Source organism: Phodopus roborovskii, unplaced genomic scaffold (assembly GCF_943737965.1).
Source record: "Phodopus roborovskii unplaced genomic scaffold, PHOROB, whole genome shotgun sequence".
NCBI classification, from domain to species: domain Eukaryota; kingdom Metazoa; phylum Chordata; class Mammalia; order Rodentia; family Cricetidae; genus Phodopus; species Phodopus roborovskii.
In genome coordinates, this window is record NW_026126567.1 from 7082336 (window position 1) to 7101029 (window position 18694).

Below are 18694 nucleotides of genomic sequence, written 5' to 3' on the forward strand. Positions count from 1 at the left end.
AATCCCAGTTCCCTCACCCTCCTCTTCTCCCCTGTCCCCTCAACCCTCAGTCCATCCCTTTTCTCCTACCCAGGAAGGGTGAGGCCTTCCATGGGGGAATCTTCAAAGTCTGCCATATCATTTGGAACAGGGCCTAGGCCCTCCACCATGTGTCTAGGCTGAGAAAGTATCCCTCTATGTGAAATGGGCTCCCAAAGTCCATTCATACACTAGGGATAAATACTGATCCACTGCCAGAGGCCCCATAGATTTCTCAGTCCTCCTAACTGACCCCCATGTTCAGGGTCTAGCTCAGTCCTATGCTGGTTTTCCCAGCTATCAGACTGGAGTCCATGAGCTCCCCCTTGTTCAAGTCAGATGTTTCTGTGGGTTTCTCTAGCCTGTTTTTGACTGCTCTGCTCATCACTCCTCCTCTCTGTAACTGGATTCCAGGAGTTCAGCTCAGTGTTTAGCTGTGGGTGTCTGCTTCTGCTTCCATCGGCTACTGGATGAAGGCTCTAGGATGGCATTTAAGGTAGTCATCAATCTCATTAGCAGGGAAGATCATTTGAGGTAGCCTCTCCACTATTGCTTAGATTGCTAGTTGGGATCATCCTTGTAAATCTCTGGAAATTTTCCTAGTATCAGAATTTTCTTTCAACCTACCATGGCTCCCTCTATTGGGCTCGTTTCTAGCACTCTTCTTCCGTTCTTCCCCTGACTCAAACCTTCTGATCCTGCATGCCCTCTTCTCTCCCCTCTTCCCCCCTTCTTTCTCCTAATGTCCTCTCCCCTCCCCCAGTGTTTCCAATTTCCTGGGAAGATCTTTCCCTTTCCCCTTCTCTGGGGACCATGTATGTCTCTCTTAGGGTCCTCCTTGTTTCCTAGCTTCTCTAGTGGTGTGGATTGTAGGCTGGTGATCCTTTGCTCTGTGTCTAAAAACCATATATGAGTAAGTACATACCATGCTTGTCTTTTTGTGACTCACTCGGGATGGTTTCTTCTTGTTCCACCCATTTGTCTGTGCATTTCAAAATTCCATTGTCTTTTCCCACTGAGTAGTACTCCATTGTGTGAATGTACCACATTTTCTCCATCCATTCTTCAGTTGAACATTTAGGTTGTTTCCAGGTTGTGGCTATTAAAAATAATGCTGCTACGAACATAGTTGAACAGAGGTCCTTGTTGTATGAATGTGCACCTTTTGGGTATATGCCTAAGAGTGGAATTGCTGGATCTTGTGGGAGACTGATTCTCTTTTTCCTGAGGAACCTCCACACTGATTTCCAAAATGGCTGTACTAGTTTGCACTCCCCCCAACAGTGGAGAAGTGTGTCCCTTTCTCCACATCCTCTCCAACATTTGGTGTTTTTTTTATTTTAGCCATTCTGACAGGAGTAAGATAGTACCTGACAGATGTTTTGATTCACATTTACCTGATGGCTAAGGTGGTTGAGCACTTTCTTAAGTGTTTTTCACATTGTTAGATTCCTCTATTGAGAATTCTCTATTTAGTTCTGTACCCCACTTTTTAATTGGGCTATTTGGTGTTTTGGTAACTAGTTTCTTGAGTTCTTTGTATATTTTGGAAATCAACCCTCTGTCAGATGTGGGGTTGGTGAATGTGTTTTCCCATTCTGTGGGCTGCTGACTATGTCCGTGTCCTTCCAGAAGCTTTTCAATTTCAGGAGGTCCAATTTATTGTCGAACTCAGTGTTTTTGCTCCTGGTGTTATGTTCAAGAAGTGGTCTCCTCTACCAACTCGTTCAAGGGTACCTCCCACTTTCTCTTCTAAGAGGTTCAGTGTGGCTTGATTTATGTTGAGGTCTTTGATGCATTTGGACTTAAGTTTTGTTCATGGTGATATGTCAATCCTGAGTTTTTATCATAGGAAATGTCTTTCTGCCTCTTTTTGTGCTTACACAGGCTTATTGCTATCACTGCACTAGCATATCTTACAGGCAGGATACCATTGTTGAACAGACACTTTAAGGATGTTTTGAAGTTTATGTTTCTCTTTTGGAAGCATACAGACTATGTTCCTGTACCAAATACGTTAGGGTAGGGGCGAAGCTTCTATGTGGGTACTTGCTCAACTTTTGTTCAATAAGTTGTATAGGTGCCATCTTTTTGCTGTGAATTTGTAGAAAGAAACCTGTAGTCTTGGCAACAGTCTGGGTTATTTGGAGATTTCCATGTGACCCAAAGAGTCAAAAACTCAACTAGATGTAACTCAATCCCAGTACCGAATCTTCATTTGGTGACAAGAGATGGCCAGCTAGGGCTCTGTCTCCAGCACTGTTTGGTGATTTCATTTAGAACACCTTCATATATGTATGTGTTTTAGGAAGCTTTACTGTATTAGGTTCCTATATGATTCCTCAAATGCCCTTTGCCATTATTTGTTTCTTCCCTCATTCCCTCCCTCAATCCCTTCCCCTCTTGCCCTAGGCATCTGGGTGTTGGAACATTATAATTCTAGGTGCTGGTATCTGGTCTTGACTTCGTCAGGCAGGTGTTTTATTTCTTGGTTTCTGTTGTCCTGTCTGGGTCTTAGGAGAGTATTGTGGCTGTATGTTGCCTGGTAAGGAATTCTTCTAGAATCCAGGTAGATGCGTCAACTGGGGATTCAAAGTAAAATAAGTTTCTTGGTATTGGGAGCTGATACTTAGGAACAGAGAGTAATGTGTGGTGAACGAGAGGGTCCATAGCAGAGAAAAAACAACAGGGTATTCCACTAAGATCTACTTTGTCCCCTGGAAATGGGGGCAGAGAGCAAGGAGAGGCCATAGCAGGTATTCTGATACAGAGCTGGGGATTAGACTTGGGTGCTGGACTCCGATGGATGGAGGGAGATGTAAGGATCTGCTGTTAGCCTGCCACTTCTCTGTGGTTTGCCAATGGATGCCTGATTGGGTTGGAGCTTAGATAAAGCAGTGACTAGTGGGACGGAATTTGTGGTAGCAAGATCTATGTGATCCACCGGAGATAGGGGGTTATAGCAGGAGGTCTCCTGAAGAGCTAGAGACAAGTTTGGGGGATTGCATTTGGAGGAAAGGAGGAATATATGAAGATCTGCAGTTAGTCTACCTGTTTCCTTGACCACAGGTTCCCAGGGACTGCGGGCTGCAGATGGGGAGTGAGATAAAGGCATGAATCCAGGGAATGGAAGTTAGAAAGGGGAGATCTGTGTGTTTGGAGGCGAGGACACAGAAGAGGGGGAGACCACTGATAGTGGTCTACTACAGATCTGGGGGTGAGACTGGGGATTGGACTTGGAGGAACTGAGGGGGTGAATATATATATAGTCAACCTACTTGATTCCCTGACTGGTGGCCAGTGGTTTCCAGGGAATGCCTTCTGGGAGTACCCTTTTGTCTTTTCTTATTCAGAGGACATTTATGACATGATGTATGGGGCAACCTCACATTGTTTATGCCACGGCATGTGAAATAATGGCAGTATCTTCTAAGGGGAGCACTTCTGGAGTGAGAGTCAACAGGGTCTGTGAGGATCACGATCCAATTATTATATCATCTGACCTCTGCTCAGGCCTCTCAAATCCTGAATGGAGACACGGGAATTTATTCATAGACTGGGGTAGCTATGACCTTGATTATTTCTAGAACCTAACATGAGACAAATCAGATGAAAAAGACTCTTGTTGTGAGCCTCTGGTCTCTATATATGCATGTACCCAGACATACATGCACACAGGCATACACCACAGACACTCAAATGAAAAATGAAAACCCTCCAAATTTGCAAAACTGTCACTATGTTTTCTTTGTTTATAAGTAAGGTAACTGGGCCACAGATTAGATAAGACATTTGTCTTCAGTGTACCATTTCTGGGTTATAGAACAAAGAGTATTTTAAAGAATTTTTCACCACTGTGTTACCGAGGGCCATATAAACTACAGGAATGGACAAGGTCTCAGAACGGGTACACAAACTGAGAACTTACCATCATTTTTAGATTCTGCTGTACTACAGGGTTGAACTGAGATGACTTCACCAAGGAGGCAAGAAGGAAACCAAGTCTTTGTGTCATGGATGTCAAGATATAGTATATAGAACGAAGGCCTTCATTGCTAGTTTCATAAATGAGCACACATTCCTTGTTCACAAATGATCCAAGAAGGATACAGAGTCACGGCCGCTGGAGGGTAATTGATTCCTCTCACCTTGAGCTAGTCCATAATTGTTCCTGTCAAATTTTACGAAGGCCATTTCTTCCGTTGGTTTTGAGTATCTGAATAGAGAGAGTTACTTCCGTCATGAATCACACATAGCTGTATGTTAACATGTTCACAAAATGAGCAAGCTTAATAAGAATGCTTCCTTATTCAACACAAGCCAAGTAACTTCTTTCAGATCACACAGATGGGCAAGACATGTTCCGAACCACGCATCCTTCATGTTAGCTGGTATTTTATAAGGCTCCTCCCTGACGCTGAGTGCTCCCTTCTGGAGACCACAAATTGCAAAGCAAGGTGCATACAGGACTAGGAAGAAGGAATTGTTTAAGTCTCCCTCTTCACTTCTGCTAATTCCTTAGCTGTTGCAGTACAAGTCTGATTTCCACAGAGCCTTCTCTGTGCGTTGTTTGACTCAAATTTCCTTATTTTTATGAAGATGCTTGTAACATTGGTTAGCAGTTCATGCTGCCCTGACATGACCTCATTATAAATAATCACATGTGTGATGCCCCTAAAATGACACAGTTCATCCCAAGGAACGACTCCCACAAATGCATCTTGGGAAAGATACAGTTCTACTCATTGCAGCAAGTACATTCTGTCAGCTGAGGCATTGCATCCTTCTTGTGAGGTCTGAAGTCTGATGGGAGATGCCATTATGTATATATGTTTCTCATACTGGTTAATAATAAAGCACTTTGGCCAATAGGAAAGGAAGATAGGAGGGACTAGGAGACAAGGAGGAAGAGGAAGTAGGAAGGAAGAGTCAAGATGGAAAGTCTGGAGAGAGCAGTATGCGGCAGCCGGCTCCAGTAAGAAGAACATGTGGACATACATAGATTAACACAAATGGGTTAATAACTAAGGCAGAGCTAGCCAATAAGAAACTAGTACCTGGCCAACAGCATTATATCAAATACAGAGTCTCTGTGCATTATTTGGGGCTGGCGTGGCGGCGGGACAAGACCAGTGGTGGCCGGCAGGAAAAACAGTACACCTTACAGAATTCAGTGTGTGAATCCATATAACTGAGCAACTAAAATGATGGGTTGTCTGTTCAGATCGACACTTACCAGTTCTGTACTTTAACAATACTAGTTCCTTGTCTGTCCTTTGCTATCAGCAATAAAGGAAATGAATGGAAATTCTAGCTAAGCATCACAAAACCTGTCTGCTCTGGATATCTTTCCTATGGTTTATAAGGGATTTTAGTTTACAAGCATCTGACATTATTTGCTCCATGCAGAACTTCAGATTAGACAACCAAATTTTAGTCTTCATTTCCAGCCTGGGAAGGTGCTAAAAGAAAGGAAAACAAACTGGCTTACTCAAGAAAGAAAACTGAAGTCACAGAGGCAAAATGCTACCGGTTGTCTTTAATTTACGGCAAGCTTAAATCCAAGCAGATTAAGTTTAAAGATTAGGGACCTAAGGCGGTCCACACTCTATTGATCATGTCCTGTCATGAACCAATATTTATGTGAGTTAACCTTCAAGAAGAGACAATACACCAAGACAGAACTGTAGTGCATGGATGAGTGCTATCTCACTTTAAAATTTCAAATCCAGTTCATTTTTCAAAGGTTCAATACCAATTTTATTAAATTTATCCCTAATATGGTACCTTTTCACATCTACATGGTGCATTCCCACAACATTTAGCAGGAGGGTGGTTGGAAATTGAATTGGTTGCTCAGTCATGCCTTCTGGAAATCAGGAGAGGAAAAGGAATGTATTGTGTTAGTTTTTGAGATTCACCCATACACGTCCTTTCTGTGAAGCCTCCTGCAAGGCTTTCAGCATGGACAGCACTGGCTGATGATTGCAAAATTGCTCTGCCTTAGCAATTAGAACTCCTGTGGTGCCCAAGGAATCCAATTATGGTGGGGAAGTCGTATAGTAATGTGGGAAGTTATCCTGATCGAAATGATATTTCACTAAGTTCAGTGAAGATTAAGCTTGAATAATGCTGAGGTGTGAAATCTCAATTACACATTCAGTTCCAAGGGAAGAGGTGAAGAGGTGCTTTTCTCGTAGACGTGTGAGAGAGAGAGAGAGAGAGAGATTGTGTGTGAGTGTGTGTGTGTGAGAGAGTGTGTGTGTGTTTTCTCACCTTAAAAATATTGAAACTTGAGTCCTCTGAAATGCCTGCAAATGCAGTTCTAAACATGAACAGACAGGGTGGAGTAAGTGGAATTAGTCTGCTTTTGTTGGCTGGTTCTCTACTGGTTAACTGATTTTACTTCAGAGGCATGAAAAAGAGATGAGGTGTTGTAAAGAAACTGGTCGTATTGGTCACTCTTCTTGGTCACATGGCTGCCAAAACAACTTCTGCAAAGAAGTGTTTTTATTTCATCGTGGTTCCAGAGAGATAAAAGCCCATTATGGTGGGAAGGCGTGGCAGCAGGGATGTGGGGTTGCGAGGGACAGACTTGCAGCCAGAGACAGGTGAGGCAGCGGGAAGCAGATGTGGTAGCTAGGAGATAGGCGTGGCAGCAGGGGGAGGGACGGACGGACGTGTCGTGGGGAGTGGCGTCAGGGATCAGGAAGCTGACCACAGTTCTCATCTTCACCTGAAATATGAAGCAGAGAGAAAATTGGATGTGCAATGAAGTTAAGAGCTCTCAAAGCCTGTCCACAGGTATGCACTTCCTCCAGCAATGCTGCGCCACTCAGAAGAGACCGGGTGTTTTAATGCCTTCGCCTATGGGAACATTTCCCGTTCCAACCATCACACCAACTCATCCAGGACACTTTGCTTTGGGTGTCTGTTCATTTGCGTTTTACTCTGTGTGATTCAGACAACTGGCCTAAAGCTCTCTGGACCTTGGCTACCTGTTCAACTACTAACATCATAGTGCTGTTACATCTTCAGGAGTCCAGCAGCAGTTCTGTGATGGGGTGTTGCCAAAATTCTCAGGAGGAAGTAGTTAGTCTTGCTTTCGAATTTGGCATTTAGAAATCAATACAAACCCAATAAACACATACAAAATCTAATATACAACTAGCGGCTTCTATAGTTTTTAATCCCCCGAAAATGTACTTTTAGACATGTTAACATGTATGAACACCATGCTTATATTACACTGAAAGATAATTTAGGACCCAAAATTAATGAGGCATAAAAGATTATTCTAATAATGCAAAAACATTGATAAAATTGTGGCAAATATGTATAGGAAAACATACACACACTCCCACACAACCTACAATCAAATGTAATCATTTGTGAATGATTATATTATATTTGTGAATGATTACATTACATATGCACACACAGCATACAAATATGCATTCACATGTACATACATAAGAAAAACTACAAACATATATACTAGTACATATATACAGAAACCACAAATATACATACCCAAGTTCGCACTTATCTCTTTTGCATAAATAATGAGAATTTTATCATGCAATAACATTTTAAGGCTGCTGGGAAGAAAATGAGTAGAAATAAAACTAACGAATTATTAGAATGATCAAGTTCAAGTAGGATTTCAGGGGAAAAAAAAATGTTGTATTAGGTGGACAAAAGCAGAGAACCCAAAGGAACCCAGCTTGGAATGAATGAGACAAGCCAGTCTATAATCAATCAGTATCTACAAGACAAAACATGGGTCGATAGATGCAGAGTTGTATAGACAGCTATATTTTCCGTGTCTGTGGAGGGGCACCAGCCCTGAAGAAAAGACACCGAAGGTCTCACAGGATGTGAGTGTTCCAGGGTGCGCAGTCAGCTCCTCCACTGTGACCTGTTACATGGCAACGTGAGCAGACTAAGAGATGACCAGACACTGAAGCACCGAGTCCCATCATGCTTTGAGCCTGTTTTCACAAAAGATCAGCATTTGAACCTGGGCTTGAAGATCAGTGGCTGCCCTCACCAATGTGAGGAGCTCCGCCGGCCCATCAGGCCAGACCCACATTAGAACAAAGATGAGATGTTTATTTCTTTTACTTTATTCACAGAGAAAAGGAGTCTTTGTATCATTTACAGTCCTCTGATTCTTGCCTCCCAAGGTTGTCTCAGCATCCTGGATACAAGACTGGAAAGAGATTTCTAGAAAACGTTGGCTCTTATTAAGCCTCATTTGGGCACAAAACCAACATTCACAGTCATCCTTATTTAGAACCCAGGATTTACAACAATCTACAGGGAAAATAGGATTTACAGCAGAGCAGACAGACAAACCTTCTGACTAATGGATGCATTAGCTTGCCTTGTTCTCTTTTACCTAGCTTTCTTATACTGTAACCACTCGTTGTATGTAATGTTTCTTGAGATAGAGCCTCACTATCTATCCTTGGCTGCCCTGAAACCTGTTATGTAGAATAGATGAGCCTCACAAGGTATGTGCCGCCACTCCTGCCCTGAATACAGAATGGCAATTGATTGATTCTTCAATATTTTTCATGTATGAATGAAATACATTCTGTTCACATTCATCCCTCTTCTACCTCCACCACCCTCCTCTTCCCATCAAGTCCCCATCCCACATTCCTACCTTCATGTAGTATTTTTACTTTGTGTAAAGGGGGAAGAAATAATGGAAGAACTGTATGATGAGGAGAGGAGAGGAAACATGATGTGGGTATGATATGCCATGACATTCACAAACTCACAGCGGCCACAAGAGTCTCCATACAATCTGCACAAAAGTGAGCCCCTAACAATTCAGTCACAGGTTCCTGCCCCATCCAGAAGTTCTAACAGCAGCTGAGGGCTGCCGGTGGTGAGGTCATTGTCCTTGGCCATGAAGACACTGGTGAATTATCCCCGTTAGAGTGGATACCTTCATATCCATGTCCATGTGAGCAACCTTGGCTAATCTCAGTGGGTTACAAAATCTAAATATTAAAAATATTGGAATGGGACCGTTTCTATATTTCTATCATAATAAAGCCATGATGCACCATGACTGAGCTGGTTTGCTGCAAGCAAACACCTGACCTAAGCAACTTTAGGAAGGGAAGGTTGATTTTGGTTACAGTTTGAGGGATAGTCCATCATGATGAGGAGTGTGTGGGTTAGCATGCGGCTGCTGCTCACATTTTATCATCAGTCAGGAAAGAGACAACAATGGGTGTTTATGCTTACATTATGTTTTTCCTTTTTAGGTAGTGCATGGCGCCTGCCTATGAGATGGTGCTATTTATATTTGGGCTCAGTCTTCCTGTTTTAATTAAAATACTCTACATAATCCCTTATGGGAGTGCTCAGGGCTCTGTCTCCAAGAGACTCTAGAACGTGTTCATCTGACAGTTAATACAAAGCATCACGGTGATTAATTCATAATCCACTACTGTGACCATGCACCATGTACCACACCACTAGATCTTCAATTGTCTTATAATTGCCTCCCTAAGTTTTAGTATTGATATAGGTCAAGAATTCAAGATGCTAAATGTCTTGTGGCTTCTCCAAGACTACACAAGCATAGAAAAGCTATATTTTGAACCCTGCTTTACCTAACCCCTAAGTCTTTTCTCTTTAAAATGGTATGTTTGTTCTCTGCAATATGTTTTCTTTCTTTTTGAGAGTAACGAACATTTCCCTTGACTATCCCTAGCCTTGTGGAATATGCTTAACCACTGTTTGAGCTGGCTTTGAGTAAAAGAATGAGAATAGAAGGCTCTATCTAGGCTTCCTGCCCAGACTCACATACAGCCCCAGCATTCCAGAGTACACCCCCAAGTTTCCTTCCCGGGGTCTCTGGAGCCATGTCTCGGGAAAATCTGGAGCTCACATACTTGTACAAGGGCTTTCTAAATGGGCTGAAAATGTATGAAAAGAGTTTATGGTGCTAAATTTTGCTCTTGAAGCAGGCAATCTCAAGCTCTGAGTGTTTTAATTACTTATGACAAAACAAAGAAGCCAACTTAATAGGATAATTGCCCATGAAACAGAATTAAATAGAATCAAAAGAAAATTTGAAGCAACAATATTCTCTTGTCTGAGGGAAGAGCAAAGCTAATTGTTTTCTGCTGGAGCTCCTTCTTGGGTGTTTCAACTGTGTCAATTCTTTTCAAGCCTCTTGAGTAGTTGTGCTTTATCATTTTTACCTATGTAGGAAGTAAGGTTTCTCTAAAGTTAGCCTTTGGAGTCAAAATAAAAAGAAACGTCCTGTCTTTTTTTTTTTAATTAAAATATAATCTCATCATTTCCCCCCCCCTTTCCATTTCCTTTTCTTCTCTCCAACCCCTAACATGTACCCTCCCCTTTGTTCTATCTCTCTCAAACTCAAGGCATATTCCTTGAGTATAACCTGCTCAGTCTGTATAATGTTACGTGTAATTATCTGATTTTAGGACTGACTATGTAGTATTAGGTAACCAACTTTGGGTCTCTTCTCTGGGGAAGATTATTTTTTCACTCCCTGCATTCCTTTAGTTGCCTGTATGTTTTGGGGGAGGGTTGAGGTCTTGTGAGATTTCTCCCCTCTATATCAACATGCTAATAGACCAACGTCCTTGTTCAGGTCTTTCTTAGGCAGCCATGATGTTGAGATTTTAGGGACATAGCATTCTTATGACAGACTTCCTCTGGGGGTAAATCTATGTTATGGTTTTCAACGGTGACCTCATATTAAAATAAGCATGCTTAGTTATAATCCACTAACATGGTGGGCTGCAGCATTCCCTCGGAGAAGGTGATGCCCACATCATCTCCCAAGATAGAATGACAACACCAGTGTTGGCATGGCTCTAGACACGGTCCATCAGGCACTGTTGAACGTTCACTGCTGCACTGTTTCAGGAGACACCATGACACTCGTGTGAGCTCTGAATGCTGCATGCTCATGGCACACTCCTTGGATTCATAAGAATACATCACAAGAAAATAAGCTCCATTCCCCTCACCAGAAGTTAAGTTTAAAGGTTTGTCTATTGAGAATTTCATTCCTGAGTGCTGTATTTGTGTCATTTCTACCTCTCCTCTGACACGTGCACTTTTTCCTATGTCCCCAACCCCATGGTCTTTTGTTCTTTAATTATTGTTACATATATTTGTGTAACAATATATACATATATATATATACATGTATATATATGAGTATAATATACATTTAATTTTATATAACATACAATGTAAGTATATGTTGTTATATATTATATGAGTGATATATAAACACATTGAGTCCACTTAGTGTTGCTCATATGTCTATGTGTTCAGGGCTGACCACTTGGGTTTGGGCAATCTAACTGAAAGACTGGTTCAATGTTGATTATCTTAATATACTGTAGTTTTTACAATGATAGCTTATGTAGCCATAAAACTATAGTTTAGATTCCTATTTAATAATAGAGGAAGGTTTATAATATGCAATATATGATGTATAAACCTTGGTTAATATTTATTAAATATAATTGATAATTTGTGCATATATATGTGTGTGTGTGTGTGTGTGTGTGTGTGTGTGTGTGTGCAAGTATTGGCGATCAAGTGTATATATTAGTTACATATAAAGTTGTTTTTCCAAAATTCAATTTTCTACAGATTTAGCTAAATCACAAAATGTAAACAAATGATGATTAAAATCTGGGATGATTGAGATAAGTGCAAAATGCATAGATGTTCTCAATAACTGACTTCTAAAGATGAAAGTAAAAGTCAGAGGGAATCTGTAGTGTAACACAACAATGCCATCAGGGACCATCTGTGAGAAACAGTACCCCTACAAAAGAGCACAAGAGGGCCTGGAGAACTGAAATTCAAGTGAGTACTAATTAAAAACACTTTTGATGAATAAATGAAAAAGAAACACTGTATTTTTCTAAATATCTCATATTTTATATAAGAAAATAATAACAAAAATTAGGTTAAAACATTTTGTCTAAACAGTTCTGCACTCAGAGTACTGTATTTTCTCACTCACAGCATTCACAATTAGTCACCAAAAGAGCTGTAGAAATAGTTTGAAAAGAAAAGAGGGATCAGTGGTAAAGGGATAAGAGTGAATAATGGGGGAAGTAAAATAAACAAAGTACACTATATGTACTCTAATTTATCATTACATAAAAATATAATATAAGATCCCGATTCTGCACATGTGATCTTTCTTGATGATAATTAAAATACTTTTATAGATATTGTTTAATCCCCTCAAATAGTTTCTTTGGGTCTACAGAAAATAGAGTCCAAATCTTGTTGAGTTAGAACAGGGTACCCAAATATTCAAGCAATTACAGTTTATGCTCCCTAATTAGAATATTGAGAAAGATTATTGGGACAACTCTGACTCAACCATCAGCTTGCAGCTGACCAACTTTGTTGCCATAGTCACAACATACTCTAGATTTGAGACACCAATGCATCATGGGCATTCAGTAAAATTATATCACATTTATGAGGTGAATTAGAACCAAGATTACATGTTAATTCTCTGTAAAATAATTTTGAATCTTCAAGTTTTTACTGATGAAAGAATAGTCCTTTGACTATCCCTTTAAATTTACTTTTCTTCATTTAGAGATCTGCTTCCCACGACACCATTTATTGAAGAGATTTCCTTTAATCCGCTGTGTTTTATTGGCATCATCTACAACAAATACTTATTGCATTACTTGTTATGCAGCAGACAATGCCTCATAACAAAAGGATGTTGGAACTTCTTGCATTTTGTGAATTCAGTTTTGGAATCTGATTCATTGTTTTCAGGTTCAAAACATCTCCATCTCAGAGAGGACAAGACCAGGCGGCAGAAACACATAGAGACAGCTTACCTGAACAAGGAGGAGCTAATGGGCCACCAGACTGATAGCTGGGAAGCCAGCATGGGACTGACTCAGGCCCCCCTGAATATGGATCTCAGCCAGAAGGACTGAGCAGTCTAAGAGACCTCAGACAGTGGAGCCAGGATGTATCCCTGGTGCACAAAAGGACTTTGCAAACACATCCCCCATGGAGGGTTAACTGCCTTAATCTAGAGACAGGAGAGAAGCCCTAGTCCCTACTTCACACGACCTGTCAGATATACATGACCCCAACTGGATGGCATTGTCCTACAAGTGGAATTGGGGTGGGGGGATGGGAGGGGAGGGGGGTTAGAGGGCATGTGAGAGGGCAGAGAGGGTAAAAGGGAGGGAAGGAGGGAGGGAGGGATTGACATGTAAAATAATAAATAAATAAAAAAAAAGCTTTGACTCCAAAATTTAAGTTCAAGGACAAGTTACTGGGGAAAAGGATTTCTATTTTTGTTTCCACAGAAAATGAAAAGCAGTGGATTCCTTCCAGACTAATGTGGTTTGATCAAGCCAGACCACCTGAAACAGAGAGGTGATCTTACATTCAAAACAGCTGGACAAAGCAGCCTTACAGACTACAGCCAGGATTGTTGAATCTTCTTTGAATCCCCCCATGACAGCGCCCCTTACCAGCAGGAAGTAGTTTGGAAAGAACAACGCCCAAATTCCCAGATATTATGTATAAATATTTGTTTTCATTTAAATGGATTTGGTTATATAAAATAAATTTTAAAAAAGGAAAAAAAAAAAAAAACCAAAACAAAACATCTCCATCTCCTGTTAAAGAATCTCTTCTCCTACCTCTGAGGTAGAAAATAAAACTCCCAACTTTTTAGGCAAAATCTTAAAATGTCAGTAAAATTAAAGTTTATACTCAACAATTATAGTGTAAATACCATAGGGTGGATAATCTAAGACGCAAATATTCATCTTTTTATTCTCAATAATGTATACGACTTTGGATGTAGTTGTTTGCACTAGAATTTGAATTTTTAAAATGTAGTTATATCTTTTTCATCTTTATGTTCCAATGGTTAGCATGATACCTGGCTATATTACGTTATAAGAAATACTAGATGAGTGAATGAATGAATTGGTTCCAAAATGACAGTTAAATAAATGGAAACAGTGATTTGCAATATGAAGCTAAGGAAAATAGTACAACTTGGGATTCTCTTAACCATGTTCAACCCTGGGCATGTATAGAACTCATTACAAATTCCATCCAGCATCACTAATCACTGAACTACCCAAGACCACCACAGACAAAAAAATATAGGTTATTACCCTAAGGATATTCATTTTAGCCAATTTACTGAAGCTGCAAGTTTGGGGATATTTTATTATTAGAGTTTTAAAAAATCCACACACTTTCCACAAGCTAGAATAAATTCTTGAGTGCAAAATTCACTTATCTGTGGAATACAGATAAGTTATGGCCTTGGTGTAATCTGGGTAAATTGGGATCATAAAACCACCAGAGATACAAAAAACAAGGTGGTCTTATCTGCTTTCCTGAAATTAAAGAAAAAAAAATGATGACACAGGAAAGACCCCGTCTTTGTAGATTTCTTGTGTAAGTTATGCAACTCATTTAAATTCATGGACACTCGATGTGCTTAATCAAATACTGACTGTGTCAGGAAATGACAGCAGTGTATACAATGCATAGTTGCAGCAGCACAATAAAGACTTTTGACTTGCTGTCGTGCATAAAGCATACTTGGAATTAGTTGAACTGGGTAGGGTATGTGAGTGTGTTATAAAGGTATATGTTTGTATGTGCTATGTTTGTGGTGTGCACATGTCTATCATTTATGTTCATTTTGTTTCAATCTTCCTACCAAAGGCCTTCTAGACACATTCGTTGTGACATTCAAAGCCCACATTATGTGACTTATCCTTAAAGGCTATTTTTCAAAAAGTCTCCTGCATACAATTTTAAATGTTCTGTGTCATGTAGCTCTGCCCTTTAGAAGCACATAAGGTTAAGCCAGGATGGAACATTATTAACTCCTTTCCCAGAATAGCATAATAGTAAACATATGATTCCATCAGAGCATCTTTTCTCAGAATTATTGTAAGGTTCATATGGCATTTTCTATGTGATGATTACTTTATAGTGACATTTAATACGAAAAGCAGCTCTCTTTCTAGGACCCAATCACCCAGCCTCATCCCTAGCACTGTGACGCAACACCAGTTGCACCCTCCCCCAACTCCTGCCAACATCTGTGGATCCCATAGACCATTCCCTCCTAAACACCCTTCACCCCACTAATCACTTTTTGCAACCCCTAACTCCAGCAGGCATCTCCTTCTAAACTACAGGCCATGCCTGCCAGAAAATCACAGACATTCTCCCTTCTCTTTCTTATCCCACACTCAATCCTCCAGCTCTACATCACCAGCTCTACAACAGATCACCCTTCGTAGACATCCATGTCCCTTGTTCCACATGGGTTTTCCTCTGAATCCCACAGACCATCCCCTATTATCCTCCCTCTCCATACTCATTGCTTTGCCCCAAACCCCAACTCCAGCAGGCACAACTTGCTATCCCATGGGCCATTCAACCCAGAGCACCAGGTTGGTTGAAGTCAGACCAATACCTCTCCTGATATCCATTCCCTACAGGCTCATCCCCGTCTCTGTACCTCTGCTGTGCTATCTCTTTCCTCTCTGACCTAACCCCTATGGATCACAAAGACCTCCTCCTCCAACCTTCCTTCCTGGAATTCATCCCAGTTACCTAGCATTCAATACCAGCAGGTACTTGCTATGAACACACTAGCTGAACAGGCTAGGAAAACAGGCAACACATAGCTATCACACTCTCCAAAAACCCAGACAGGAAACAGAAATCAAGAAACAAAACACCCACCCAACAAAGACAAATCCAGAAATGACCATCCAGACATATAATCATCCCAAAACCCAGGTACAACCATAAAAATACCTTCTCTGTGCCTCGTGGAAATTTTCCAAAACTCGCTATACACTTGGACTCAAAGCTAGTCTCAACAGATATAAGAAAATTGAAACAACTCCCTGCATTCTATCAGACCATGAATTAAAGCTAGATATCCACAACAAAAGAAAGCTTACAAACCTATGGAAATTGAATAACTCTCTACAGAATGTCATTATTCGGTAGATGGGTCAAGACAGAAATAAAGAAATTAAAGGCATTTTGAAATTAAATGAAAATGAATACAGAGCATATTCAAATTTATGAAACACAATGAAAGCAGTACTAAGGGGAAAGTTCATAGTACTAAGTGCCTACATTAGAAAAAAAAGTTGGAGCAATCGCAAAGTAGCAGCAGCTAAACAGCACCCCTAAAAGCTCTAGAATAACAAATAAGTAATCATACCCAAGAAGAACAGATGTCAAGAAAGTCAAACTTGAGAACAGATACATAGATCCATAGCCAGACATTGGGTGGGCTCAGGGAATCCTGCTGGAAAGAGGGAGTAAGGATTATTAGAGCCAAAGGGGTCAAGAACACCACAGAACCAACTATCCTGGCTCTTGGGAGCTCACAGAGTTTGGCCCAACACACTAGGGAGTCTGCATGAAACTGAGTCAAGCCCTCGACATATATGTGACAGTTGTGTATCTTGGTCTGACTGTGGGACTCCTAACTGTGGGAGCAGGGGCTCTCAACAATGTCTGGGCTAGTTCTTGGGAACATATTCCTCATACTGGATTGCCTTGCCCAGCCTGAATACAAGGTAAGATGCTTACAACTAGATATGGCATGCTTTGCTGATAACCATGGGAGGCCTGCTCATTTCTGGACATAAACAGAGGAGAAATGCGTTGAGTGGGAGTGGAGAATGGGAAGAGAATAGGGAGGGGAAACAGAGGTCAGGATGCAAAAAAAAAATAAATAAATCAAAAGGAAGAATAAGAAAGAGGAGAAAGAAGACAGTAAGAAACAAGGAGGAGTGGAGGAAGATTCTAGGAATCAGAATTATGTAAACTAGTTCTTTCCATTCCACATTTGTGAGATGCTCGACAGTGTTCCCATGTAAAGGTGTTCTTTGCAATCAACGTTGTAATCACATATGTTACACAAATAAAATACACATTTGCATTAATTGTACAAAATATTACAACCAAAATTCCAAAATATTGTCTTCCACATGTATGCTGATGCCAATACAATTACATTTCGTTATGATTACAGCACAGCATCTGATTATGAGGAAACTTTTTAATCAGTTTGTGTATCAGTGTCCTTATCTTTAAATGCAATGCTTACTGATATCTGCCCATAATATTAAGCATTAATCTATCCATTAGTGTAAGTATCACATAAAGACTGGCATATGTAAATAAATTCTCACTAACAAAGTGAAACCTCAAAATGAATGAATAGTAACTAAATCACATGTAGTGAGATGTCCACCCTGCTCTCACCTGTTGCACTGACCACGCCCACTGGGGTGGGGACAGGTGTGGACTGACCTGGAAGAAATAGGTCTGAGGCCGGGGACCCCAGAGCTCTCTCTTGCTTCCTGGTCAGAGACAGATAGCATCCAGAGGTTCATTGGGATAAGAACCTGCTGTCTGTGTTGTAAGTTACCTTCCCCTGAATAAACATCTATTCAGCCCATCTTTTTGCCCCAATCCATATGTTTCCATGATAATCAGACATTTTTCTTTTCCATTTTACTAGATTGTCAGTCCTCGAAGGGAAGGGAGGAGGGTCTTCCTTTTATGTGCATGCGTGTAATGTGCATGTATATGTTCTCACATGTGTGGCAGCAGACAGAGGGGCAAACCGTGCTCTAAACCACTGAACAACTTCTCCAGCCCCTATAGTTCACAGACTTAAATAGAAGGAGGAGGAGAAGGAAGTAAGTAGAGGAACTTCAGCAAAATGATGCCTGGGGCTTACATGCATGTTTGTGACTGTTTTCTGTGGTGGTGGGGATGGAACTCACGACATCATGAACCGGTAGAACGCTGCATTCTACCAGTAAACTGTATCTTAGCCCAAGAATTGTAGTTTATGCATATTTACTTTGCCTTCTTAAATTTTACCTGAAAAATGAAGACAAGCTGGGGAGCTGGAGAGATGGCTCAGCAGTTAAGAATACTGTTCTTGCAGAGGACCTACCTGGGTTTGGTTCCCAATACATCATGGAGGCTTGCAGCCATCCATTTTAACTCCAGTCCTAGGGGATCCAATCCCCTCTTCTGATCTCAGTGAGCACCAGGCAAGTATATCATGCAGACATAAATGTAGGCAAAACACTCATAATATATTAAAAAAAAATATCAAGGCATGCTGGGTCACATCTTTAATCCCAGCACTTGGGGGCTAAAGCAGGAGGATTTCTGTGTGTTTAGTTCAAGGCTAGCCTGGTCTATAGGGAGAGATACAGGCTAGCCTAGTGAAAAACTCTGTCTGTGCCCCCTCCCCCCAATAAAAGAGCTGGCTGTCGTCCAGCGCCCATGGATCTGTGCAGCCAGGGACTTGGTCCTGGAATTGACTGGTGTAGAACCAGGATGTGAACTGTTTGGAGCTCCCAGTTGCTAACTCTGCTCTTACAGCTATGTGTTTAGGACTTACATTCCCCGGGTCTGAATCTTGCTGTGTAAAAAACAAGATTGGGCCTCTATCCATAGCCTTTCCCACTTTACAGATTCCCAGGCTTGTAGCATGTGGGCCTCTTTGTCTACAGCCCATTTCTTTCTTCAGACACGGACAATCCAATGAAATTCTCTTTTTGTGGTGGCACTTCAC